The 23,907-nt window shown below is 53.9% G+C and overlaps 6 non-coding genes across 6 annotated transcripts; all 6 read right to left on the bottom strand.

Annotated features, from left to right (window-relative positions):
• Positions 1–3,796: 3,796 nt before the first annotated feature.
• LOC138558985 (5S ribosomal RNA) lies at positions 3,797–3,915 on the bottom strand. Its single transcript, XR_011299103.1, has one exon. It is a non-coding gene; the product is annotated as a 5S ribosomal RNA (ribosomal RNA).
• A 3,125-nt stretch (positions 3,916–7,040) lies between these two features.
• Positions 7,041–7,159, bottom strand: LOC138558716 (5S ribosomal RNA). The gene has a single exon (XR_011298836.1). It is a non-coding gene; the product is annotated as a 5S ribosomal RNA (ribosomal RNA).
• Positions 7,160–10,284: 3,125 nt separating this feature from the next.
• Positions 10,285–10,403, bottom strand: LOC138558715 (5S ribosomal RNA). Its single transcript, XR_011298835.1, has one exon. It is a non-coding gene; the product is annotated as a 5S ribosomal RNA (ribosomal RNA).
• A 4,424-nt stretch (positions 10,404–14,827) lies between these two features.
• Positions 14,828–14,946, bottom strand: LOC138558714 (5S ribosomal RNA). Its single transcript, XR_011298834.1, has one exon. It is a non-coding gene; the product is annotated as a 5S ribosomal RNA (ribosomal RNA).
• Positions 14,947–19,370: 4,424 nt separating this feature from the next.
• Positions 19,371–19,489, bottom strand: LOC138558984 (5S ribosomal RNA). Its single transcript, XR_011299102.1, has one exon. It is a non-coding gene; the product is annotated as a 5S ribosomal RNA (ribosomal RNA).
• Positions 19,490–22,614: 3,125 nt separating this feature from the next.
• On the bottom strand, positions 22,615–22,733 carry LOC138558712 (5S ribosomal RNA). The gene has a single exon (XR_011298832.1). It is a non-coding gene; the product is annotated as a 5S ribosomal RNA (ribosomal RNA).
• Between the last annotated feature and the right edge of the window lie 1,174 nt (positions 22,734–23,907).

Here is a 23,907-nt window from a genome sequence, read left to right as displayed (position 1 = left end):
AAAGAAGAAATAAACACACACACAATTTTCCTGCTGCGGTCTCCTCGACTCTTTGGAAGGCAGAGGGCGATGTTGGTTGAGGCCTTACCTTCTCAGGCTGGCGGCCTACAAGTCCAGGAAAGAAGCAGGCCCAGTAACAGCAACTGAGGCCCCCAGCCCAGCCACGCCTAGGCAGGCATCAGCGGAAGGCTGACTCTCTACCCCAGTGCTGCCCCAAGTTGTTTTGGCAAAAGTTTGCAAAGAAGCTGCCCGTAAATTTACCTCAAGCCACACTAGCACTCACCCAGGCGTCGGTTCCTTACAAAAATAGAAAGCATCTCTAAAAAAGAAGAAATAAACACACACACAATTTTCCTGCTGGGGACTCCTCGACTCTTTGGAAGGCAGAGGGCGATGTTGGTTGAGGCCCTTACTTTCTCCGGCTGGTGGCCTACAAGTCCAGGAAAGAAGCAGGCCCAGTAACAGCAGCTGAGGCCCCCAGCCCAGCCACGCCTAGGCAGGCATCAGCAGAAGGCTGACTCTCTACCCCACTGCTGCCCCAAGTTGGTTTGGCAAAAGTTTGCAAAGAAGATGCCTGTAAATTTAACTCACGCCACACTAGCACTCACCCAGGCGTCAGTTCCTTACAAAAATAGAAAGCACCTCTAAAAAAAGAAGAAATAAACACACACACAATTTTCCTGCTGCGGTCTCCTCGACTCTTTGGAAGGCAGAGGGCGATGTTGGTTGAGGCCTTACCTTCTCAGGCTGGCGGCCTACAAGTCCAGGAAAGAAGCAGGCCCAGTAACAGCAACTGAGGCCCCCAGCCCAGCCACGCCTAGGCAGGCATCAGCGGAAGGCTGACTCTCTACCCCAGTGCTGCCCCAAGTTGGTTTGGCAAAAGTTTGCAAAGAAGCTGCCCGTAAATTTACCTCAAGCCACACTAGCACTCACCCAGGCGTCGGTTCCTTACAAAAATAGAAAGCATCTCTAAAAAAAGAAGAAATACACACACACAATTTTCCTGCTGGGGGCTCCTCGACGCTTTGGAAGGCAGAGGGTGATGTTGGTTGAGGCCCTTACCATATCGGGCTGGTGACCTACAAGTCGAGGAAAGAAGCAGGCCCAGTAACAGCAGCTGAGGCCCCCAGCCCAGCCCAGCCCAGGCAGGCATCAGCTTAAGGCTGACTCTCTACCCCACTGCTGCCCCAAGTTGGTTTGGCAAAAGTTTGCAAAGAAGCTGCCCGTGAATTTACCTCAAGCCACACTAGCACTCACCCAGGCATCAGTTCCTTACAAAAATAGAAAGCACCTCTAAAAAAAGAAGAAATAAACACACACACAATTTTCCTGCTGCGGTCTCCTCGACTCTTTGGAAGGCAGAGGGCGATGTTGGTTGAGGCCTTACCTTCTCAGGCTGGCGGCCTACAAGTCCAGGAAAGAAGCAGGCCCAGTAACAGCAACTGAGGCCCCCAGCCCAGCCACGCCTAGGCAGGCATCAGCGGAAGGCTGACTCTCTACCCCAGTGCTGCCCCAAGTTGTTTTGGCAAAAGTTTGCAAAGAAGCTGCCCGTAAATTTACCTCAAGCCACACTAGCACTCACCCAGGCGTCGGTTCCTTACAAAAATAGAAAGCATCTCTAAAAAAGAAGAAATAAACACACACACAATTTTCCTGCTGGGGACTCCTCGACTCTTTGGAAGGCAGAGGGCGATGTTGGTTGAGGCCCTTACTTTCTCCGGCTGGTGGCCTACAAGTCCAGGAAAGAAGCAGGCCCAGTAACAGCAGCTGAGGCCCCCAGCCCAGCCACGCCTAGGCAGGCATCAGCAGAAGGCTGACTCTCTACCCCACTGCTGCCCCAAGTTGGTTTGGCAAAAGTTTGCAAAGAAGATGCCTGTAAATTTAACTCACGCCACACTAGCACTCACCCAGGCGTCAGTTCCTTACAAAAATAGAAAGCACCTCTAAAAAAAGAAGAAATAAACACACACACAATTTTCCTGCTGCGGTCTCCTCGACTCTTTGGAAGGCAGAGGGCGATGTTGGTTGAGGCCTTACCTTCTCAGGCTGGCGGCCTACAAGTCCAGGAAAGAAGCAGGCCCAGTAACAGCAACTGAGGCCCCCAGCCCAGCCACGCCTAGGCAGGCATCAGCGGAAGGCTGACTCTCTACCCCAGTGCTGCCCCAAGTTGGTTTGGCAAAAGTTTGCAAAGAAGCTGCCCGTAAATTTACCTCAAGCCACACTAGCACTCACCCAGGCGTCGGTTCCTTACAAAAATAGAAAGCATCTCTAAAAAAAGAAGAAATACACACACACAATTTTCCTGCTGGGGACACCTCGACTCTTTGGAAGGCAGAGGGCGATGTTGGTTGAGGCCCTTACCTTCTCGGGCTGGTGGCCTACAAGTCCAGGAAAGAAGCAGGCCCAGTAACAGCAGCTGAGGCCCCCAGACCAGCCCAGCCCAGGCAGGCATCAGCAGAAGGCTGACTCTCTACCCCACTGCTGCTCCAAGTTGGTTTGGCAAAAGTTTGCAAAGAAGATGCCTGTAAATTTAGCTCACGCCACACTAGCACTCACCCAGGCGTTGTTTCCTTACAAAAATAGAAAGCATCTCTAAAAAAGAAGAAATAAACACACACACAATTTTCCTGCTGGGGACTCCTCGACTCTTTGGAAGGCAGAGGGCGATGTTGGTTGAGGCCCTTACTTTCTCCGGCTGGTGGCCTACAAGTCCAGGAAAGAAGCAGGCCCAGTAACAGCAGCTGAGGCCCCCAGCCCAGCCACGCCTAGGCAGGCATCAGCAGAAGGCTGACTCTCTACCCCACTGCTGCCCCAAGTTGGTTTGGCAAAAGTTTGCAAAGAAGCTGCCCGTGAATTTACCTCAAGCCACACTAGCACTCACCCAGGCGTCAGTTCCTTACAAAAATAGAAAGAATCTCTAAAAAAGAAGAAATAAACACACACACAATTTTCCTGCTTCTATCCCCTCGACTCCTTGGAAGGCGGAGGGCAACCTTCGCCGCTGGTGGCCTTCACATGCAGGAAAGAAGCACACCCAGGAACAGCAGCTGAGGCTCCCAGCCCAGGCAGGCTTCAGCTGAAGGCCGACTTGGGAAGCACTGAGGCCAGACCCTGGGCTCCTGGGTCCCTCGGTTGAAGGCTCGAGGCCAGACCCCTTGGCTCCTGTGTCCCTTGGCTGAAGGCTCGACCAGTGCTCGACCAGGCTCGATCAGGCGAGATATTAGGTAGCATGGGGCCCAGCTGGGACTTCTAGGAAGCTTAGGGTGACGGCCGCTTCTGCCCCATCATCCAGAGGCCTGGCTATGGAGAGGCATGATGTGGCCTCCCTCCCTTCCTGCCTCTTGTAGGCACTTCTCCCCCGTGAGCACTTCCCGCTCCAGGTGTCCCCTTGTCTCCCAGGGTGCACTCTTCCTCTAGAGCCCACATATGCAGATGAGGCCCATCCACTTGCCTCCCCTAGCTGTAGGGGGCCTTGCGCGTCCACTGGAGAGAAAACGGGGAGACGCTGGAGGTGCTTTGCCAGGGACACGAGTGGCCCTTTCTGGCTGCATCCACCCACCCGAGGCGGCAAGCTGCTGCCCTGGCTTCAGTCTCCTGCTGCTGCTGCTGCTGCTCCAAGTTAGTTTGGCGACAACGTGTCCGCCTCTGACGGGGCTCTGCATTGGAGCGAGGGCTGCTGTCTGCCCCTGTGCCTTTTTCACGCGCCGTGTTTGTTAAAATTAAAAGCGGAATGGAGGAAAAATGTAGTTCAAGACGGAGAAGACGAACGCCGCCTATCGGGCACAGAGTAGCAAAATGCCTACAGCACCTGGTATTCCCAGGCGGTCTCCCATCCAAGTACTAACCAGGCCCGACCCTGCTTAGCTTTCGAGATCGGACGAGATCGGGCGCATTCAGGGTGGTATGGCCGTAGGCGAAGAGTGCGCCGATTCCGAGCCTCTTGTGCTGTGTCGGCTCCTCCGACGTCCACTGCCCTCTTGCAAGGCTGAACGCTGTCCTCTGCAGTGTGCTTCTGCCCTTCTTTTTGCCTCAAGCTCAGGAGCCACAGCTGCCAGCTTGGAAAAGCAACGAGCAGCTCCATGCACCCACTTTTGAAATACCCACTTGCCTACTCATGTTTGCAAAGAAAGTGTCTGTAAATTCAGGCCAAGCCACACTTGCACTCACTCACCCAAGCATCCGTTCCTTACAAAACTTTAAAAAAAAACTCGGAAAGAAAGATGGAAATAAACACACACACAATTTTCCTGCTGGGGGCTCCTCGACGCTTTGGAAGGCAGAGGGTGATGTTGGTTGAGGCCCTTACCATATCGGGCTGGTGACCTACAAGTCCAGGAAAGAAGCAGGCCCAGTAACAGCAGCTGAGGCCCCCAGCCCAGCCCAGCCCAGGCAGGCATCAGCTTAAGGCTGACTCTCTACCCCACTGCTGCCCCAAGTTGGTTTGGCAAAAGTTTGCAAAGAAGCTGCCCGTGAATTTACCTCAAGCCACACTAGCACTCACCCAGGCGTCAGTTCCTTACAAAAATAGAAAGCACCTCTAAAAAAAGAAGAAATAAACACACACACAATTTTCCTGCTGCGGTCTCCTCGACTCTTTGGAAGGCAGAGGGCGATGTTGGTTGAGGCCTTACCTTCTCAGGCTGGCGGCCTACAAGTCCAGGAAAGAAGCAGGCCCAGTAACAGCAACTGAGGCCCCCAGCCCAGCCACGCCTAGGCAGGCATCAGCGGAAGGCTGACTCTCTACCCCAGTGCTGCCCCAAGTTGTTTTGGCAAAAGTTTGCAAAGAAGCTGCCCGTAAATTTACCTCAAGCCACACTAGCACTCACCCAGGCGTCGGTTCCTTACAAAAATAGAAAGCATCTCTAAAAAAGAAGAAATAAACACACACACAATTTTCCTGCTGGGGACTCCTCGACTCTTTGGAAGGCAGAGGGCGATGTTGGTTGAGGCCCTTACTTTCTCCGGCTGGTGGCCTACAAGTCCAGGAAAGAAGCAGGCCCAGTAACAGCAGCTGAGGCCCCCAGCCCAGCCACGCCTAGGCAGGCATCAGCAGAAGGCTGACTCTCTACCCCACTGCTGCCCCAAGTTGGTTTGGCAAAAGTTTGCAAAGAAGATGCCTGTAAATTTAACTCACGCCACACTAGCACTCACCCAGGCGTCAGTTCCTTACAAAAATAGAAAGCACCTCTAAAAAAAGAAGAAATAAACACACACACAATTTTCCTGCTGCGGTCTCCTCGACTCTTTGGAAGGCAGAGGGCGATGTTGGTTGAGGCCTTACCTTCTCAGGCTGGCGGCCTACAAGTCCAGGAAAGAAGCAGGCCCAGTAACAGCAACTGAGGCCCCCAGCCCAGCCACGCCTAGGCAGGCATCAGCGGAAGGCTGACTCTCTACCCCAGTGCTGCCCCAAGTTGGTTTGGCAAAAGTTTGCAAAGAAGCTGCCCGTAAATTTACCTCAAGCCACACTAGCACTCACCCAGGCGTCGGTTCCTTACAAAAATAGAAAGCATCTCTAAAAAAAGAAGAAATACACACACACAATTTTCCTGCTGGGGACACCTCGACTCTTTGGAAGGCAGAGGGCGATGTTGGTTGAGGCCCTTACCTTCTCGGGCTGGTGGCCTACAAGTCCAGGAAAGAAGCAGGCCCAGTAACAGCAGCTGAGGCCCCCAGACCAGCCCAGCCCAGGCAGGCATCAGCAGAAGGCTGACTCTCTACCCCACTGCTGCTCCAAGTTGGTTTGGCAAAAGTTTGCAAAGAAGATGCCTGTAAATTTAGCTCACGCCACACTAGCACTCACCCAGGCGTCGTTTCCTTACAAAAATAGAAAGCATCTCTAAAAAAGAAGAAATAAACACACACACAATTTTCCTGCTGGGGACTCCTCGACTCTTTGGAAGGCAGAGGGCGATGTTGGTTGAGGCCCTTACTTTCTCCGGCTGGTGGCCTACAAGTCCAGGAAAGAAGCAGGCCCAGTAACAGCAGCTGAGGCCCCCAGCCCAGCCACGCCTAGGCAGGCATCAGCAGAAGGCTGACTCTCTACCCCACTGCTGCCCCAAGTTGGTTTGGCAAAAGTTTGCAAAGAAGCTGCCCGTGAATTTACCTCAAGCCACACTAGCACTCACCCAGGCGTCAGTTCCTTACAAAAATAGAAAGAATCTCTAAAAAAGAAGAAATAAACACACACACAATTTTCCTGCTTCTATCCCCTCGACTCCTTGGAAGGCGGAGGGCAACCTTCGCCGCTGGTGGCCTTCACATGCAGGAAAGAAGCACACCCAGGAACAGCAGCTGAGGCTCCCAGCCCAGGCAGGCTTCAGCTGAAGGCCGACTTGGGAAGCACTGAGGCCAGACCCTGGGCTCCTGGGTCCCTCGGTTGAAGGCTCGAGGCCAGACCCCTTGGCTCCTGTGTCCCTTGGCTGAAGGCTCGACCAGTGCTCGACCAGGCTCGATCAGGCGAGATATTAGGTAGCATGGGGCCCAGCTGGGACTTCTAGGAAGCTTAGGGTGACGGCCGCTTCTGCCCCATCATCCAGAGGCCTGGCTATGGAGAGGCATGATGTGGCCTCCCTCCCTTCCTGCCTCTTGTAGGCACTTCTCCCCCGTGAGCACTTCCCGCTCCAGGTGTCCCCTTGTCTCCCAGGGTGCACTCTTCCTCTAGAGCCCACATATGCAGATGAGGCCCATCCACTTGCCTCCCCTAGCTGTAGGGGGCCTTGCGCGTCCACTGGAGAGAAAACGGGGAGACGCTGGAGGTGCTTTGCCAGGGACACGAGTGGCCCTTTCTGGCTGCATCCACCCACCCGAGGCGGCAAGCTGCTGCCCTGGCTTCAGTCTCCTGCTGCTGCTGCTGCTGCTCCAAGTTAGTTTGGCGACAACGTGTCCGCCTCTGACGGGGCTCTGCATTGGAGCGAGGGCTGCTGTCTGCCCCTGTGCCTTTTTCACGCGCCGTGTTTGTTAAAATTAAAAGCGGAATGGAGGAAAAATGTAGTTCAAGACGGAGAAGACGAACGCCGCCTATCGGGCACAGAGTAGCAAAATGCCTACAGCACCTGGTATTCCCAGGCGGTCTCCCATCCAAGTACTAACCAGGCCCGACCCTGCTTAGCTTCCGAGATCGGACGAGATCGGGCGCATTCAGGGTGGTATGGCCGTAGGCGAAGAGTGCGCCGATTCCGAGCCTCTTGTGCTGTGTCGGCTCCTCCGACGTCCACTGCCCTCTTGCAAGGCTGAACGCTGTCCTCTGCAGTGTGCTTCTGCCCTTCTTTTTGCCTCAAGCTCAGGAGCCACAGCTGCCAGCTTGGAAAAGCAACGAGCAGCTCCATGCACCCACTTTTGAAATACCCACTTGCCTACTCATGTTTGCAAAGAAAGTGTCTGTAAATTCAGGCCAAGCCACACTTGCACTCACTCACCCAAGCATCCGTTCCTTACAAAACTTTAAAAAAAAACTCGGAAAGAAAGATGGAAATAAACACACACACAATTTTCCTGCTGGGGGCTCCTCGACGCTTTGGAAGGCAGAGGGTGATGTTGGTTGAGGCCCTTACCATATCGGGCTGGTGACCTACAAGTCCAGGAAAGAAGCAGGCCCAGTAACAGCAGCTGAGGCCCCCAGCCCAGCCCAGCCCAGGCAGGCATCAGCTTAAGGCTGACTCTCTACCCCACTGCTGCCCCAAGTTGGTTTGGCAAAAGTTTGCAAAGAAGCTGCCCGTGAATTTACCTCAAGCCACACTAGCACTCACCCAGGCGTCAGTTCCTTACAAAAATAGAAAGCACCTCTAAAAAAAGAAGAAATAAACACACACACAATTTTCCTGCTGCGGTCTCCTCGACTCTTTGGAAGGCAGAGGGCGATGTTGGTTGAGGCCTTACCTTCTCAGGCTGGCGGCCTACAAGTCCAGGAAAGAAGCAGGCCCAGTAACAGCAACTGAGGCCCCCAGCCCAGCCACGCCTAGGCAGGCATCAGCGGAAGGCTGACTCTCTACCCCAGTGCTGCCCCAAGTTGTTTTGGCAAAAGTTTGCAAAGAAGCTGCCCGTAAATTTACCTCAAGCCACACTAGCACTCACCCAGGCGTCGGTTCCTTACAAAAATAGAAAGCATCTCTAAAAAAGAAGAAATAAACACACACACAATTTTCCTGCTGGGGACTCCTCGACTCTTTGGAAGGCAGAGGGCGATGTTGGTTGAGGCCCTTACTTTCTCCGGCTGGTGGCCTACAAGTCCAGGAAAGAAGCAGGCCCAGTAACAGCAGCTGAGGCCCCCAGCCCAGCCACGCCTAGGCAGGCATCAGCAGAAGGCTGACTCTCTACCCCACTGCTGCCCCAAGTTGGTTTGGCAAAAGTTTGCAAAGAAGATGCCTGTAAATTTAACTCACGCCACACTAGCACTCACCCAGGCGTCAGTTCCTTACAAAAATAGAAAGCACCTCTAAAAAAAGAAGAAATAAACACACACACAATTTTCCTGCTGCGGTCTCCTCGACTCTTTGGAAGGCAGAGGGCGATGTTGGTTGAGGCCTTACCTTCTCAGGCTGGCGGCCTACAAGTCCAGGAAAGAAGCAGGCCCAGTAACAGCAACTGAGGCCCCCAGCCCAGCCACGCCTAGGCAGGCATCAGCGGAAGGCTGACTCTCTACCCCAGTGCTGCCCCAAGTTGGTTTGGCAAAAGTTTGCAAAGAAGCTGCCCGTAAATTTACCTCAAGCCACACTAGCACTCACCCAGGCGTCGGTTCCTTACAAAAATAGAAAGCATCTCTAAAAAAAGAAGAAATACACACACACAATTTTACTGCTGGGGACACCTCGACTCTTTGGAAGGCAGAGGGCGATGTTGGTTGAGGCCCTTACCTTCTCGGGCTGGTGGCCTACAAGTCCAGGAAAGAAGCAGGCCCAGTAACAGCAGCTGAGGCCCCCAGACCAGCCCAGCCCAGGCAGGCATCAGCAGAAGGCTGACTCTCTACCCCACTGCTGCTCCAAGTTGGTTTGGCAAAAGTTTGCAAAGAAGATGCCTGTAAATTTAGCTCACGCCACACTAGCACTCACCCAGGCGTCGTTTCCTTACAAAAATAGAAAGCATCTCTAAAAAAGAAGAAATAAACACACACACAATTTTCCTGCTGGGGACTCCTCGACTCTTTGGAAGGCAGAGGGCGATGTTGGTTGAGGCCCTTACTTTCTCCGGCTGGTGGCCTACAAGTCCAGGAAAGAAGCAGGCCCAGTAACAGCAGCTGAGGCCCCCAGCCCAGCCACGCCTAGGCAGGCATCAGCAGAAGGCTGACTCTCTACCCCACTGCTGCCCCAAGTTGGTTTGGCAAAAGTTTGCAAAGAAGCTGCCCGTGAATTTACCTCAAGCCACACTAGCACTCACCCAGGCGTCAGTTCCTTACAAAAATAGAAAGAATCTCTAAAAAAGAAGAAATAAACACACACACAATTTTCCTGCTTCTATCCCCTCGACTCCTTGGAAGGCGGAGGGCAACCTTCGCCGCTGGTGGCCTTCACATGCAGGAAAGAAGCACACCCAGGAACAGCAGCTGAGGCTCCCAGCCCAGGCAGGCTTCAGCTGAAGGCCGACTTGGGAAGCACTGAGGCCAGACCCTGGGCTCCTGGGTCCCTCGGTTGAAGGCTCGAGGCCAGACCCCTTGGCTCCTGTGTCCCTTGGCTGAAGGCTCGACCAGTGCTCGACCAGGCTCGATCAGGCGAGATATTAGGTAGCATGGGGCCCAGCTGGGACTTCTAGGAAGCTTAGGGTGACGGCCGCTTCTGCCCCATCATCCAGAGGCCTGGCTATGGAGAGGCATGATGTGGCCTCCCTCCCTTCCTGCCTCTTGTAGGCACTTCTCCCCCGTGAGCACTTCCCGCTCCAGGTGTCCCCTTGTCTCCCAGGGTGCACTCTTCCTCTAGAGCCCACATATGCAGATGAGGCCCATCCACTTGCCTCCCCTAGCTGTAGGGGGCCTTGCGCGTCCACTGGAGAGAAAACGGGGAGACGCTGGAGGTGCTTTGCCAGGGACACGAGTGGCCCTTTCTGGCTGCATCCACCCACCCGAGGCGGCAAGCTGCTGCCCTGGCTTCAGTCTCCTGCTGCTGCTGCTGCTGCTCCAAGTTAGTTTGGCGACAACGTGTCCGCCTCTGACGGGGCTCTGCATTGGAGCGAGGGCTGCTGTCTGCCCCTGTGCCTTTTTCACGCGCCGTGTTTGTTAAAATTAAAAGCGGAATGGAGGAAAAATGTAGTTCAAGACGGAGAAGACGAACGCCGCCTATCGGGCACAGAGTAGCAAAATGCCTACAGCACCTGGTATTCCCAGGCGGTCTCCCATCCAAGTACTAACCAGGCCCGACCCTGCTTAGCTTCCGAGATCGGACGAGATCGGGCGCATTCAGGGTGGTATGGCCGTAGGCGAAGAGTGCGCCGATTCCGAGCCTCTTGTGCTGTGTCGGCTCCTCCGACGTCCACTGCCCTCTTGCAAGGCTGAACGCTGTCCTCTGCAGTGTGCTTCTGCCCTTCTTTTTGCCTCAAGCTCAGGAGCCACAGCTGCCAGCTTGGAAAAGCAACGAGCAGCTCCATGCACCCACTTTTGAAATACCCACTTGCCTACTCATGTTTGCAAAGAAAGTGTCTGTAAATTCAGGCCAAGCCACACTTGCACTCACTCACCCAAGCATCCGTTCCTTACAAAACTTTAAAAAAAAACTCGGAAAGAAAGATGGAAATAAACACACACACAATTTTCCTGCTGGGGGCTCCTCGACGCTTTGGAAGGCAGAGGGTGATGTTGGTTGAGGCCCTTACCATATCGGGCTGGTGACCTACAAGTCCAGGAAAGAAGCAGGCCCAGTAACAGCAGCTGAGGCCCCCAGCCCAGCCCAGCCCAGGCAGGCATCAGCTTAAGGCTGACTCTCTACCCCACTGCTGCCCCAAGTTGGTTTGGCAAAAGTTTGCAAAGAAGCTGCCCGTGAATTTACCTCAAGCCACACTAGCACTCACCCAGGCGTCAGTTCCTTACAAAAATAGAAAGCACCTCTAAAAAAAGAAGAAATAAACACACACACAATTTTCCTGCTGCGGTCTCCTCGACTCTTTGGAAGGCAGAGGGCGATGTTGGTTGAGGCCTTACCTTCTCAGGCTGGCGGCCTACAAGTCCAGGAAAGAAGCAGGCCCAGTAACAGCAACTGAGGCCCCCAGCCCAGCCACGCCTAGGCAGGCATCAGCGGAAGGCTGACTCTCTACCCCAGTGCTGCCCCAAGTTGTTTTGGCAAAAGTTTGCAAAGAAGCTGCCCGTAAATTTACCTCAAGCCACACTAGCACTCACCCAGGCGTCGGTTCCTTACAAAAATAGAAAGCATCTCTAAAAAAGAAGAAATAAACACACACACAATTTTCCTGCTGGGGACTCCTCGACTCTTTGGAAGGCAGAGGGCGATGTTGGTTGAGGCCCTTACTTTCTCCGGCTGGTGGCCTACAAGTCCAGGAAAGAAGCAGGCCCAGTAACAGCAGCTGAGGCCCCCAGCCCAGCCACGCCTAGGCAGGCATCAGCAGAAGGCTGACTCTCTACCCCACTGCTGCCCCAAGTTGGTTTGGCAAAAGTTTGCAAAGAAGATGCCTGTAAATTTAACTCACGCCACACTAGCACTCACCCAGGCGTCAGTTCCTTACAAAAATAGAAAGCACCTCTAAAAAAAGAAGAAATAAACACACACACAATTTTCCTGCTGCGGTCTCCTCGACTCTTTGGAAGGCAGAGGGCGATGTTGGTTGAGGCCTTACCTTCTCAGGCTGGCGGCCTACAAGTCCAGGAAAGAAGCAGGCCCAGTAACAGCAACTGAGGCCCCCAGCCCAGCCACGCCTAGGCAGGCATCAGCGGAAGGCTGACTCTCTACCCCAGTGCTGCCCCAAGTTGGTTTGGCAAAAGTTTGCAAAGAAGCTGCCCGTAAATTTACCTCAAGCCACACTAGCACTCACCCAGGCGTCGGTTCCTTACAAAAATAGAAAGCATCTCTAAAAAAAGAAGAAATACACACACACAATTTTCCTGCTGGGGGCTCCTCGACGCTTTGGAAGGCAGAGGGTGATGTTGGTTGAGGCCCTTACCATATCGGGCTGGTGACCTACAAGTCCAGGAAAGAAGCAGGCCCAGTAACAGCAGCTGAGGCCCCCAGCCCAGCCCAGCCCAGGCAGGCATCAGCTTAAGGCTGACTCTCTACCCCACTGCTGCCCCAAGTTGGTTTGGCAAAAGTTTGCAAAGAAGCTGCCCGTGAATTTACCTCAAGCCACACTAGCACTCACCCAGGCGTCAGTTCCTTACAAAAATAGAAAGCACCTCTAAAAAAAGAAGAAATAAACACACACACAATTTTCCTGCTGCGGTCTCCTCGACTCTTTGGAAGGCAGAGGGCGATGTTGGTTGAGGCCTTACCTTCTCAGGCTGGCGGCCTACAAGTCCAGGAAAGAAGCAGGCCCAGTAACAGCAACTGAGGCCCCCAGCCCAGCCACGCCTAGGCAGGCATCAGCGGAAGGCTGACTCTCTACCCCAGTGCTGCCCCAAGTTGTTTTGGCAAAAGTTTGCAAAGAAGCTGCCCGTAAATTTACCTCAAGCCACACTAGCACTCACCCAGGCGTCGGTTCCTTACAAAAATAGAAAGCATCTCTAAAAAAGAAGAAATAAACACACACACAATTTTCCTGCTGGGGACTCCTCGACTCTTTGGAAGGCAGAGGGCGATGTTGGTTGAGGCCCTTACTTTCTCCGGCTGGTGGCCTACAAGTCCAGGAAAGAAGCAGGCCCAGTAACAGCAGCTGAGGCCCCCAGCCCAGCCACGCCTAGGCAGGCATCAGCAGAAGGCTGACTCTCTACCCCACTGCTGCCCCAAGTTGGTTTGGCAAAAGTTTGCAAAGAAGATGCCTGTAAATTTAACTCACGCCACACTAGCACTCACCCAGGCGTCAGTTCCTTACAAAAATAGAAAGCACCTCTAAAAAAAGAAGAAATAAACACACACACAATTTTCCTGCTGCGGTCTCCTCGACTCTTTGGAAGGCAGAGGGCGATGTTGGTTGAGGCCTTACCTTCTCAGGCTGGCGGCCTACAAGTCCAGGAAAGAAGCAGGCCCAGTAACAGCAACTGAGGCCCCCAGCCCAGCCACGCCTAGGCAGGCATCAGCGGAAGGCTGACTCTCTACCCCAGTGCTGCCCCAAGTTGGTTTGGCAAAAGTTTGCAAAGAAGCTGCCCGTAAATTTACCTCAAGCCACACTAGCACTCACCCAGGCGTCGGTTCCTTACAAAAATAGAAAGCATCTCTAAAAAAAGAAGAAATACACACACACAATTTTACTGCTGGGGACACCTCGACTCTTTGGAAGGCAGAGGGCGATGTTGGTTGAGGCCCTTACCTTCTCGGGCTGGTGGCCTACAAGTCCAGGAAAGAAGCAGGCCCAGTAACAGCAGCTGAGGCCCCCAGACCAGCCCAGCCCAGGCAGGCATCAGCAGAAGGCTGACTCTCTACCCCACTGCTGCTCCAAGTTGGTTTGGCAAAAGTTTGCAAAGAAGATGCCTGTAAATTTAGCTCACGCCACACTAGCACTCACCCAGGCGTCGTTTCCTTACAAAAATAGAAAGCATCTCTAAAAAAGAAGAAATAAACACACACACAATTTTCCTGCTGGGGACTCCTCGACTCTTTGGAAGGCAGAGGGCGATGTTGGTTGAGGCCCTTACTTTCTCCGGCTGGTGGCCTACAAGTCCAGGAAAGAAGCAGGCCCAGTAACAGCAGCTGAGGCCCCCAGCCCAGCCACGCCTAGGCAGGCATCAGCAGAAGGCTGACTCTCTACCCCACTGCTGCCCCAAGTTGGTTTGGCAAAAGTTTGCAAAGAAGCTGCCCGTGAATTTACCTCAAGCCACACTAGCACTCACCCAGGCGTCAGTTCCTTACAAAAATAGAAAGAATCTCTAAAAAAGAAGAAATAAACACACACACAATTTTCCTGCTTCTATCCCCTCGACTCCTTGGAAGGCGGAGGGCAACCTTCGCCGCTGGTGGCCTTCACATGCAGGAAAGAAGCACACCCAGGAACAGCAGCTGAGGCTCCCAGCCCAGGCAGGCTTCAGCTGAAGGCCGACTTGGGAAGCACTGAGGCCAGACCCTGGGCTCCTGGGTCCCTCGGTTGAAGGCTCGAGGCCAGACCCCTTGGCTCCTGTGTCCCTTGGCTGAAGGCTCGACCAGTGCTCGACCAGGCTCGATCAGGCGAGATATTAGGTAGCATGGGGCCCAGCTGGGACTTCTAGGAAGCTTAGGGTGACGGCCGCTTCTGCCCCATCATCCAGAGGCCTGGCTATGGAGAGGCATGATGTGGCCTCCCTCCCTTCCTGCCTCTTGTAGGCACTTCTCCCCCGTGAGCACTTCCCGCTCCAGGTGTCCCCTTGTCTCCCAGGGTGCACTCTTCCTCTAGAGCCCACATATGCAGATGAGGCCCATCCACTTGCCTCCCCTAGCTGTAGGGGGCCTTGCGCGTCCACTGGAGAGAAAACGGGGAGACGCTGGAGGTGCTTTGCCAGGGACACGAGTGGCCCTTTCTGGCTGCATCCACCCACCCGAGGCGGCAAGCTGCTGCCCTGGCTTCAGTCTCCTGCTGCTGCTGCTGCTGCTCCAAGTTAGTTTGGCGACAACGTGTCCGCCTCTGACGGGGCTCTGCATTGGAGCGAGGGCTGCTGTCTGCCCCTGTGCCTTTTTCACGCGCCGTGTTTGTTAAAATTAAAAGCGGAATGGAGGAAAAATGTAGTTCAAGACGGAGAAGACGAACGCCGCCTATCGGGCACAGAGTAGCAAAATGCCTACAGCACCTGGTATTCCCAGGCGGTCTCCCATCCAAGTACTAACCAGGCCCGACCCTGCTTAGCTTCCGAGATCGGACGAGATCGGGCGCATTCAGGGTGGTATGGCCGTAGGCGAAGAGTGCGCCGATTCCGAGCCTCTTGTGCTGTGTCGGCTCCTCCGACGTCCACTGCCCTCTTGCAAGGCTGAACGCTGTCCTCTGCAGTGTGCTTCTGCCCTTCTTTTTGCCTCAAGCTCAGGAGCCACAGCTGCCAGCTTGGAAAAGCAACGAGCAGCTCCATGCACCCACTTTTGAAATACCCACTTGCCTACTCATGTTTGCAAAGAAAGTGTCTGTAAATTCAGGCCAAGCCACACTTGCACTCACTCACCCAAGCATCCGTTCCTTACAAAACTTTAAAAAAAAACTCGGAAAGAAAGATGGAAATAAACACACACACAATTTTCCTGCTGGGGGCTCCTCGACGCTTTGGAAGGCAGAGGGTGATGTTGGTTGAGGCCCTTACCATATCGGGCTGGTGACCTACAAGTCCAGGAAAGAAGCAGGCCCAGTAACAGCAGCTGAGGCCCCCAGCCCAGCCCAGCCCAGGCAGGCATCAGCTTAAGGCTGACTCTCTACCCCACTGCTGCCCCAAGTTGGTTTGGCAAAAGTTTGCAAAGAAGCTGCCCGTGAATTTACCTCAAGCCACACTAGCACTCACCCAGGCGTCAGTTCCTTACAAAAATAGAAAGCACCTCTAAAAAAAGAAGAAATAAACACACACACAATTTTCCTGCTGCGGTCTCCTCGACTCTTTGGAAGGCAGAGGGCGATGTTGGTTGAGGCCTTACCTTCTCAGGCTGGCGGCCTACAAGTCCAGGAAAGAAGCAGGCCCAGTAACAGCAACTGAGGCCCCCAGCCCAGCCACGCCTAGGCAGGCATCAGCGGAAGGCTGACTCTCTACCCCAGTGCTGCCCCAAGTTGTTTTGGCAAAAGTTTGCAAAGAAGCTGCCCGTAAATTTACCTCAAGCCACACTAGCACTCACCCAGGCGTCGGTTCCTTACAAAAATAGAAAGCATCTCTAAAAAAGAAGAAATAAACACACACACAATTTTCCTGCTGGGGACTCCTCGACTCTTTGGAAGGCAGAGGGCGATGTTGGTTGAGGCCCTTACTTTCTCCGGCTGGTGGCCTACAAGTCCAGGAAAGAAGCAGGCCCAGTAACAGCAGCTGAGGCCCCCAGCCCAGCCACGCCTAGGCAGGCATCAGCAGAAGGCTGACTCTCTACCCCACTGCTGCCCCAAGTTGGTTTGGCAAAAGTTTGCAAAGAAGATGCCTGTAAATTTAACTCACGCCACACTAGCACTCACCCAGGCGTCAGTTCCTTACAAAAATAGAAAGCACCTCTAAAAAAAGAAGAAATAAACACACACACAATTTTCCTGCTGCGGTCTCCTCGACTCTTTGGAAGGCAGAGGGCGATGTTGGTTGAGGCCTTACCTTCTCAGGCTGGCGGCCTACAAGTCCAGGAAAGAAGCAGGCCCAGTAACAGCAACTGAGGCCCCCAGCCCAGCCACGCCTAGGCAGGCATCAGCGGAAGGCTGACTCTCTACCCCAGTGCTGCCCCAAGTTGGTTTGGCAAAAGTTTGCAAAGAAGCTGCCCGTAAATTTACCTCAAGCCACACTAGCACTCACCCAGGCGTCGGTTCCTTACAAAAATAGAAAGCATCTCTAAAAAAAGAAGAAATACACACACACAATTTTCCTGCTGGGGGCTCCTCGACGCTTTGGAAGGCAGAGGGTGATGTTGGTTGAGGCCCTTACCATATCGGGCTGGTGACCTACAAGTCCAGGAAAGAAGCAGGCCCAGTAACAGCAGCTGAGGCCCCCAGCCCAGCCCAGCCCAGGCAGGCATCAGCTTAAGGCTGACTCTCTACCCCACTGCTGCCCCAAGTTGGTTTGGCAAAAGTTTGCAAAGAAGCTGCCCGTGAATTTACCTCAAGCCACACTAGCACTCACCCAGGCGTCAGTTCCTTACAAAAATAGAAAGCACCTCTAAAAAAAGAAGAAATAAACACACACACAATTTTCCTGCTGCGGTCTCCTCGACTCTTTGGAAGGCAGAGGGCGATGTTGGTTGAGGCCTTACCTTCTCAGGCTGGCGGCCTACAAGTCCAGGAAAGAAGCAGGCCCAGTAACAGCAACTGAGGCCCCCAGCCCAGCCACGCCTAGGCAGGCATCAGCGGAAGGCTGACTCTCTACCCCAGTGCTGCCCCAAGTTGTTTTGGCAAAAGTTTGCAAAGAAGCTGCCCGTAAATTTACCTCAAGCCACACTAGCACTCACCCAGGCGTCGGTTCCTTACAAAAATAGAAAGCATCTCTAAAAAAGAAGAAATAAACACACACACAATTTTCCTGCTGGGGACTCCTCGACTCTTTGGAAGGCAGAGGGCGATGTTGGTTGAGGCCCTTACTTTCTCCGGCTGGTGGCCTACAAGTCCAGGAAAGAAGCAGGCCCAGTAACAGCAGCTGAGGCCCCCAGCCCAGCCACGCCTAGGCAGGCATCAGCAGAAGGCTGACTCTCTACCCCACTGCTGCCCCAAGTTGGTTTGGCAAAAGTTTGCAAAGAAGATGCCTGTAAATTTAACTCACGCCACACTAGCACTCACCCAGGCGTCAGTTCCTTACAAAAATAGAAAGCACCTCTAAAAAAAGAAGAAATAAACACACACACAATTTTCCTGCTGCGGTCTCCTCGACTCTTTGGAAGGCAGAGGGCGATGTTGGTTGAGGCCTTACCTTCTCAGGCTGGCGGCCTACAAGTCCAGGAAAGAAGCAGGCCCAGTAACAGCAACTGAGGCCCCCAGCCCAGCCACGCCTAGGCAGGCATCAGCGGAAGGCTGACTCTCTACCCCAGTGCTGCCCCAAGTTGGTTTGGCAAAAGTTTGCAAAGAAGCTGCCCGTAAATTTACCTCAAGCCACACTAGCACTCACCCAGGCGTCGGTTCCTTACAAAAATAGAAAGCATCTCTAAAAAAAGAAGAAATACACACACACAATTTTCCTGCTGGGGACACCTCGACTCTTTGGAAGGCAGAGGGCGATGTTGGTTGAGGCCCTTACCTTCTCGGGCTGGTGGCCTACAAGTCCAGGAAAGAAGCAGGCCCAGTAACAGCAGCTGAGGCCCCCAGACCAGCCCAGCCCAGGCAGGCATCAGCAGAAGGCTGACTCTCTACCCCACTGCTGCTCCAAGTTGGTTTGGCAAAAGTTTGCAAAGAAGATGCCTGTAAATTTAGCTCACGCCACACTAGCACTCACCCAGGCGTTGTTTCCTTACAAAAATAGAAAGCATCTCTAAAAAAGAAGAAATAAACACACACACAATTTTCCTGCTGGGGACTCCTCGACTCTTTGGAAGGCAGAGGGCGATGTTGGTTGAGGCCCTTACTTTCTCCGGCTGGTGGCCTACAAGTCCAGGAAAGAAGCAGGCCCAGTAACAGCAGCTGAGGCCCCCAGCCCAGCCACGCCTAGGCAGGCATCAGCAGAAGGCTGACTCTCTACCCCACTGCTGCCCCAAGTTGGTTTGGCAAAAGTTTGCAAAGAAGCTGCCCGTGAATTTACCTCAAGCCACACTAGCACTCACCCAGGCGTCAGTTCCTTACAAAAATAGAAAGAATCTCTAAAAAAGAAGAAATAAACACACACACAATTTTCCTGCTTCTATCCCCTCGACTCCTTGGAAGGCGGAGGGCAACCTTCGCCGCTGGTGGCCTTCACATGCAGGAAAGAAGCACACCCAGGAACAGCAGCTGAGGCTCCCAGCCCAGGCAGGCTTCAGCTGAAGGCCGACTTGGGAAGCACTGAGGCCAGACCCTGGGCTCCTGGGTCCCTCGGTTGAAGGCTCGAGGCCAGACCCCTTGGCTCCTGTGTCCCTTGGCTGAAGGCTCGACCAGTGCTCGACCAGGCTCGATCAGGCGAGATATTAGGTAGCATGGGGCCCAGCTGGGACTTCTAGGAAGCTTAGGGTGACGGCCGCTTCTGCCCCATCATCCAGAGGCCTGGCTATGGAGAGGCATGATGTGGCCTCCCTCCCTTCCTGCCTCTTGTAGGCACTTCTCCCCCGTGAGCACTTCCCGCTCCAGGTGTCCCCTTGTCTCCCAGGGTGCACTCTTCCTCTAGAGCCCACATATGCAGATGAGGCCCATCCACTTGCCTCCCCTAGCTGTAGGGGGCCTTGCGCGTCCACTGGAGAGAAAACGGGGAGACGCTGGAGGTGCTTTGCCAGGGACACGAGTGGCCCTTTCTGGCTGCATCCACCCACCCGAGGCGGCAAGCTGCTGCCCTGGCTTCAGTCTCCTGCTGCTGCTGCTGCTGCTCCAAGTTAGTTTGGCGACAACGTGTCCGCCTCTGACGGGGCTCTGCATTGGAGCGAGGGCTGCTGTCTGCCCCTGTGCCTTTTTCACGCGCCGTGTTTGTTAAAATTAAAAGCGGAATGGAGGAAAAATGTAGTTCAAGACGGAGAAGACGAACGCCGCCTATCGGGCACAGAGTAGCAAAATGCCTACAGCACCTGGTATTCCCAGGCGGTCTCCCATCCAAGTACTAACCAGGCCCGACCCTGCTTAGCTTTCGAGATCGGACGAGATCGGGCGCATTCAGGGTGGTATGGCCGTAGGCGAAGAGTGCGCCGATTCCGAGCCTCTTGTGCTGTGTCGGCTCCTCCGACGTCCACTGCCCTCTTGCAAGGCTGAACGCTGTCCTCTGCAGTGTGCTTCTGCCCTTCTTTTTGCCTCAAGCTCAGGAGCCACAGCTGCCAGCTTGGAAAAGCAACGAGCAGCTCCATGCACCCACTTTTGAAATACCCACTTGCCTACTCATGTTTGCAAAGAAAGTGTCTGTAAATTCAGGCCAAGCCACACTTGCACTCACTCACCCAAGCATCCGTTCCTTACAAAACTTTAAAAAAAAACTCGGAAAGAAAGATGGAAATAAACACACACACAATTTTCCTGCTGGGGGCTCCTCGACGCTTTGGAAGGCAGAGGGTGATGTTGGTTGAGGCCCTTACCATATCGGGCTGGTGACCTACAAGTCCAGGAAAGAAGCAGGCCCAGTAACAGCAGCTGAGGCCCCCAGCCCAGCCCAGCCCAGGCAGGCATCAGCTTAAGGCTGACTCTCTACCCCACTGCTGCCCCAAGTTGGTTTGGCAAAAGTTTGCAAAGAAGCTGCCCGTGAATTTACCTCAAGCCACACTAGCACTCACCCAGGCGTCAGTTCCTTACAAAAATAGAAAGCACCTCTAAAAAAAGAAGAAATAAACACACACACAATTTTCCTGCTGCGGTCTCCTCGACTCTTTGGAAGGCAGAGGGCGATGTTGGTTGAGGCCTTACCTTCTCAGGCTGGCGGCCTACAAGTCCAGGAAAGAAGCAGGCCCAGTAACAGCAACTGAGGCCCCCAGCCCAGCCACGCCTAGGCAGGCATCAGCGGAAGGCTGACTCTCTACCCCAGTGCTGCCCCAAGTTGTTTTGGCAAAAGTTTGCAAAGAAGCTGCCCGTAAATTTACCTCAAGCCACACTAGCACTCACCCAGGCGTCGGTTCCTTACAAAAATAGAAAGCATCTCTAAAAAAGAAGAAATAAACACACACACAATTTTCCTGCTGGGGACTCCTCGACTCTTTGGAAGGCAGAGGGCGATGTTGGTTGAGGCCCTTACTTTCTCCGGCTGGTGGCCTACAAGTCCAGGAAAGAAGCAGGCCCAGTAACAGCAGCTGAGGCCCCCAGCCCAGCCACGCCTAGGCAGGCATCAGCAGAAGGCTGACTCTCTACCCCACTGCTGCCCCAAGTTGGTTTGGCAAAAGTTTGCAAAGAAGATGCCTGTAAATTTAACTCACGCCACACTAGCACTCACCCAGGCGTCAGTTCCTTACAAAAATAGAAAGCACCTCTAAAAAAAGAAGAAATAAACACACACACAATTTTCCTGCTGCGGTCTCCTCGACTCTTTGGAAGGCAGAGGGCGATGTTGGTTGAGGCCTTACCTTCTCAGGCTGGCGGCCTACAAGTCCAGGAAAGAAGCAGGCCCAGTAACAGCAACTGAGGCCCCCAGCCCAGCCACGCCTAGGCAGGCATCAGCGGAAGGCTGACTCTCTACCCCAGTGCTGCCCCAAGTTGGTTTGGCAAAAGTTTGCAAAGAAGCTGCCCGTAAATTTACCTCAAGCCACACTAGCACTCACCCAGGCGTCGGTTCCTTACAAAAATAGAAAGCATCTCTAAAAAAAGAAGAAATACACACACACAATTTTCCTGCTGGGGACACCTCGACTCTTTGGAAGGCAGAGGGCGATGTTGGTTGAGGCCCTTACCTTCTCGGGCTGGTGGCCTACAAGTCCAGGAAAGAAGCAGGCCCAGTAACAGCAGCTGAGGCCCCCAGACCAGCCCAGCCCAGGCAGGCATCAGCAGAAGGCTGACTCTCTACCCCACTGCTGCTCCAAGTTGGTTTGGCAAAAGTTTGCAAAGAAGATGCCTGTAAATTTAGCTCACGCCACACTAGCACTCACCCAGGCGTCGTTTCCTTACAAAAATAGAAAGCATCTCTAAAAAAGAAGAAATAAACACACACACAATTTTCCTGCTGGGGACTCCTCGACTCTTTGGAAGGCAGAGGGCGATGTTGGTTGAGGCCCTTACTTTCTCCGGCTGGTGGCCTACAAGTCCAGGAAAGAAGCAGGCCCAGTAACAGCAGCTGAGGCCCCCAGCCCAGCCACGCCTAGGCAGGCATCAGCAGAAGGCTGACTCTCTACCCCACTGCTGCCCCAAGTTGGTTTGGCAAAAGTTTGCAAAGAAGCTGCCCGTGAATTTACCTCAAGCCACACTAGCACTCACCCAGGCGTCAGTTCCTTACAAAAATAGAAAGAATCTCTAAAAAAGAAGAAATAAACACACACACAATTTTCCTGCTTCTATCCCCTCGACTCCTTGGAAGGCGGAGGGCAACCTTCGCCGCTGGTGGCCTTCACATGCAGGAAAGAAGCACACCCAGGAACAGCAGCTGAGGCTCCCAGCCCAGGCAGGCTTCAGCTGAAGGCCGACTTGGGAAGCACTGAGGCCAGACCCTGGGCTCCTGGGTCCCTCGGTTGAAGGCTCGAGGCCAGACCCCTTGGCTCCTGTGTCCCTTGGCTGAAGGCTCGACCAGTGCTCGACCAGGCTCGATCAGGCGAGATATTAGGTAGCATGGGGCCCAGCTGGGACTTCTAGGAAGCTTAGGGTGACGGCCGCTTCTGCCCCATCATCCAGAGGCCTGGCTATGGAGAGGCATGATGTGGCCTCCCTCCCTTCCTGCCTCTTGTAGGCACTTCTCCCCCGTGAGCACTTCCCGCTCCAGGTGTCCCCTTGTCTCCCAGGGTGCACTCTTCCTCTAGAGCCCACATATGCAGATGAGGCCCATCCACTTGCCTCCCCTAGCTGTAGGGGGCCTTGCGCGTCCACTGGAGAGAAAACGGGGAGACGCTGGAGGTGCTTTGCCAGGGACACGAGTGGCCCTTTCTGGCTGCATCCACCCACCCGAGGCGGCAAGCTGCTGCCCTGGCTTCAGTCTCCTGCTGCTGCTGCTGCTGCTCCAAGTTAGTTTGGCGACAACGTGTCCGCCTCTGACGGGGCTCTGCATTGGAGCGAGGGCTGCTGTCTGCCCCTGTGCCTTTTTCACGCGCCGTGTTTGTTAAAATTAAAAGCGGAATGGAGGAAAAATGTAGTTCAAGACGGAGAAGACGAACGCCGCCTATCGGGCACAGAGTAGCAAAATGCCTACAGCACCTGGTATTCCCAGGCGGTCTCCCATCCAAGTACTAACCAGGCCCGACCCTGCTTAGCTTCCGAGATCGGACGAGATCGGGCGCATTCAGGGTGGTATGGCCGTAGGCGAAGAGTGCGCCGATTCCGAGCCTCTTGTGCTGTGTCGGCTCCTCCGACGTCCACTGCCCTCTTGCAAGGCTGAACGCTGTCCTCTGCAGTGTGCTTCTGCCCTTCTTTTTGCCTCAAGCTCAGGAGCCACAGCTGCCAGCTTGGAAAAGCAACGAGCAGCTCCATGCACCCACTTTTGAAATACCCACTTGCCTACTCATGTTTGCAAAGAAAGTGTCTGTAAATTCAGGCCAAGCCACACTTGCACTCACTCACCCAAGCATCCGTTCCTTACAAAACTTTAAAAAAAAACTCGGAAAGAAAGATGGAAATAAACACACACACAATTTTCCTGCTGGGGGCTCCTCGACGCTTTGGAAGGCAGAGGGTGATGTTGGTTGAGGCCCTTACCATATCGGGCTGGTGACCTACAAGTCCAGGAAAGAAGCAGGCCCAGTAACAGCAGCTGAGGCCCCCAGCCCAGCCCAGCCCAGGCAGGCATCAGCTTAAGGCTGACTCTCTACCCCACTGCTGCCCCAAGTTGGTTTGGCAAAAGTTTGCAAAGAAGCTGCCCGTGAATTTACCTCAAGCCACACTAGCACTCACCCAGGCGTCAGTTCCTTACAAAAATAGAAAGCACCTCTAAAAAAAGAAGAAATAAACACACACACAATTTTCCTGCTGCGGTCTCCTCGACTCTTTGGAAGGCAGAGGGCGATGTTGGTTGAGGCCTTACCTTCTCAGGCTGGCGGCCTACAAGTCCAGGAAAGAAGCAGGCCCAGTAACAGCAACTGAGGCCCCCAGCCCAGCCACGCCTAGGCAGGCATCAGCGGAAGGCTGACTCTCTACCCCAGTGCTGCCCCAAGTTGTTTTGGCAAAAGTTTGCAAAGAAGCTGCCCGTAAATTTACCTCAAGCCACACTAGCACTCACCCAGGCGTCGGTTCCTTACAAAAATAGAAAGCATCTCTAAAAAAGAAGAAATAAACACACACACAATTTTCCTGCTGGGGACTCCTCGACTCTTTGGAAGGCAGAGGGCGATGTTGGTTGAGGCCCTTACTTTCTCCGGCTGGTGGCCTACAAGTCCAGGAAAGAAGCAGGCCCAGTAACAGCAGCTGAGGCCCCCAGCCCAGCCACGCCTAGGCAGGCATCAGCAGAAGGCTGACTCTCTACCCCACTGCTGCCCCAAGTTG

Source organism: Ambystoma mexicanum, unplaced genomic scaffold, assembly GCF_040938575.1.
Source record: "Ambystoma mexicanum isolate Mex_15411 unplaced genomic scaffold, UKY_AmexF1_1 Mex_scaf34, whole genome shotgun sequence".
Taxonomy (NCBI): domain Eukaryota; kingdom Metazoa; phylum Chordata; class Amphibia; order Caudata; family Ambystomatidae; genus Ambystoma; species Ambystoma mexicanum.
This window is presented reverse-complemented; position numbering and strand designations above follow the sequence as displayed.